This window comes from Amphimedon queenslandica, unplaced genomic scaffold (genome assembly GCF_000090795.2).
Source record: "Amphimedon queenslandica unplaced genomic scaffold, v1.1 AMPQUscaffold_12037, whole genome shotgun sequence".
NCBI classification, from domain to species: Eukaryota; Metazoa; Porifera; class Demospongiae; order Haplosclerida; family Niphatidae; genus Amphimedon; species Amphimedon queenslandica.
Genome location: NW_003547724.1, coordinates 1 through 3492, shown reverse-complemented (window position 1 = coordinate 3492; position 3492 = coordinate 1). Strand labels below are relative to the sequence as shown.

Sequence of the window (3492 nt, the reverse complement as noted above, 5' to 3'; positions counted from 1 at the left end):
AAAGTGTTCCATTCACTCAAATACATGTACATTACATACATACTATGTATCACATACCATTATGAATGCTTCAGCCCATCCAACAAGTACAGAAATTATATAAAATGTTCCATTGTTTGAGTTCATCTTGACACATCCTAATAAATACAAAATAGAATAATTGAATGTACATAAAACAAGGTCTCACTGCTTCTTGATTATGAAAATAAGTGTAATTCACTGTATTAAGAGAGCGAGACAGAGATAGTAATTTAAGTATACGATGCTGATGCTACACTTACTTCTTCAAATTAGGCATTTCTTTTATCATTAATTGGTAAGTATTTGTCTTTCCATTCTCCTGTACAATAAATGACACAATAAATTACTGACCAAAAGACATATCCTACTCTCTTTACATGTACATGTGTGTATATATATGTAATGTACTATAGTGTGCATTGTGTCTTACCACAACGTTTGTTAGCATGTGTTTCCGTTCCCACAATATTTGCCAGATATTTCAGCAAGTGCATTTGATGGGACCTCAACAGACAATGCAGTTATGCCTATAATAATATTGTAATAATAACAATGCTGATGTATACAGCTGCTCACTTGCGCTAACGCGAGAAAGAGTGAAGACATGTGAGACTGAGAGGTATACCTAGAGAAGAAAAAAGAAAGAGCAAGAGTTAGACATACAGTATACATATACATGAGGAGGAGAGAAAAGCAAAAGAGAGAAAGAGACATCAAGAGACAAAGATATACAAAATAGGTGTCAATTAAGGAACACAAAAAATGAGGCAATGAATACATGTATTTTTAAAAAGGGAATAATTTTGTGTTATGAACCTATAGTAACATTACAACATGCATTATGCAGCTTTACTAAACATTATAATACCATGTAGCAAATAATACTTAGACTACATGATTAATGACTGTGGAACTTCAATGCATAAATCATGAGGAATCGTCTGAGACCATACATGTACAAGTAAACAATCACAATGACTACCATAGACAAGGCACTCTGGGCATAACTGTTATAATGGAGATTTCAATTGCGAGCAGTTACACTATTAGTGATTTAATTTATAAAACTTTCAACAAAGCATTATTTCAGTTTAAGTTTTGCTACTCAATAAACATTCTTGATAAGGCCTAAATGTTTTTTCCATGCTAAAAATTCATCCAATACAGGCATGTAGCATAGGTAGGTAAAGCAAGATTATAGGTAAAACTAAATCAGATACAATTAGACTGTATCAGACCCATAAGTTGATTATTGTACAATGACAACACAGTATAGACCTGTATAACAATTTCCAGGCCTGGTGGTCTCAAAGTAGTTCTAAAATGAGGACAAGTAGTGTGGTACCAATAGTATCTTCAATGTTCAAAGTACACAAAATTTTACATGCATTATGTAGCCTGGATTAGGCTACAAGGAATAAATTGAACAAAAATGTAAAATTGAGTATTGCATCATCATTACCATTCAATTCTACTAGAAAATGCAAAATATTAAGGGCCCATTCCATTCAAATATATTACTAGATGGATCATGAGGTGAAAAGCAGGCGACAGCTACATGTATAGCTCCATAACCGTCATGTTAGCAATTATACATATACATTTATTATTGACTTATTATGCATTACAATTGAAATATCATCTGAATGATGACAAAGCATGATGTGGCACAATATTGCTGATGCATAGTACAGTTCAGGCTCAGACATTATTTACACAATTGAATACATGTACAAACCAGGTGCTAGGCTGCAGGAAATTATCAGAGGTGAAGACTGAAGTTTTCAGCATACCATCATCTTTATTGCAACCTTCATGTGGCTTGCTCCGATGCACAATGGCATACAGTACTAAAGGTCTTCTTTCCAGCAGCCATTCTTATAAAGAAGGGGTTAAATTTAATACATAACTAGTTAATAACCGGAACTTTTACAGTCATGTGTGATGGGAGGGTTCCGAACTTTTTCTATCTAATGTGATGGGAAAAGTGTACGAACCGGGTGTTGATTTCCCATCTCCTCCATTAGTGAGGCTGTACTGCAAGGACTTCGAAGGATATTTATGGAGATCCAAGAGGACGCTTACTTGTGATATACCTACCGTTTCATATAGAAAGTGTAGGACTACCTGCAGCAAGGTTTTTACTTCTACAACGCTATTTTGCAACGAGTTATATATAGGTACAACAAATTTTTCAATTTCATTTTTTGCCCTTTTTCTGTTGTAACAAACTCATGCTTCATGGATTCTAACCGCTCTAACTAGTATCATTCCATATGCAAATGAAAGCTCTTTCATATGATTATAAAGATCTTGTATCTTACTCTAGCTTGTTTTCAAAAAAGGGATTATAATGACAAAAAATACATTTTATGGTTATAAAAGAGCCATAACATGAACATAGTAAAATTATCTATACAATAGAAAACAGAATTATTAAGAGGAAACATTAGGCTTCTTGATGCATTAATTCCACTTGCATAAGAACACTTGTTCGCGAGATATTGTTTCTAAGAGAAAAAAAATCAAGGGGTAAATTGTGACAAAAAATTTCAACGAGCCTCTGTCAGCCTAGCAGCAACACAAATGAATGGAGGTTGGGCTACGCCCACGCTTCCGTTTCCAATCCCTGTCATTTAATATCTATGGTACCGGGTGTGGCTGGTATTTTGCAAGAATGGCATCTAAAAGTGAGGGCCACTATTCTCTTCTCTTTGTATCTCTTTCATTCATTCTTTGTCTCTCTTACTGTTTCACTTACTTTACTCCTCTGTATCCTTATTCTAACTAATTAATTTCTATTCTTATTTTTATTTCCGGTACTCTGAGTTATACCTCAGTTTACCCTCATGCAGTACTGCTATTTACCGTCTCATTTCTAATCTCTGCTTCTCTCTATTAATGTGTACTGTAAATTTCTGAAATAAATAAATAAATAACTTATCACTATATTACTGTTACTCTGTTACTGGTACCTCTTGTTCTCTATAGACTATCAACCAATGGAGAGAGAGGAACACTCCACAGTAAAGGTAGGAGACTACCTATATATGTGGGGTGGGTACGGGTATGGAGTACACTATGATGTGATGGAGGTGTATCACTTACCAACTGGTGCTTGGGACCAGAAACCTACTACTGGTACCCCACCACCAGGTACCTGTGGCTATTCAACCATAGCTATAGGGAAGGACATATATTATTTTGGTGGACAAGGTGTTGATGGTTATCAAAACAGCTTACATTGTTTCAATGTGGATTCGTTCAAGTGGAGGGAACTCTCTCCTTCTAGTTCTGATCATTGTCCAAAGATGAAGGCCTACTGTGGAATGGTATCAGCTCATTTTGACGGTGAAGACTATCTTTTAATAATTGGAGGAGATGGATCATCTTCTATCAATCCTTCAAAGCAACTTGATGCTCAGTATTCAGCTGGTGGTAGATGTAATGAGATACATTATTACAGGATTT

General features: G+C 35.1%; 1 long non-coding RNA gene across 4 annotated transcripts; it reads right to left on the bottom strand.

The window, feature by feature from the left end:
* Positions 1 to 107: 107 nt before the first annotated feature.
* LOC109588533 (uncharacterized) lies at positions 108 to 1999 on the bottom strand. Of its 4 annotated transcripts, none has more exons than XR_002188227.1 (5): positions 1815 to 1999; positions 598 to 646; positions 452 to 548; positions 282 to 340; positions 108 to 219 (listed from the first exon to the last, which is right to left on the bottom strand). It is a non-coding gene; the product is annotated as an uncharacterized LOC109588533 (long non-coding RNA). The 4 variants fall into 4 exon arrangements; XR_002188228.1 differs by lacking the exon at positions 1815 to 1999 and adding an exon at positions 1760 to 1796; XR_002188229.1 differs by lacking the exon at positions 1815 to 1999 and having other exon boundaries at positions 108 to 137; positions 188 to 219; positions 598 to 800.
* Positions 2000 to 3492: the final 1493 nt, after the last annotated feature.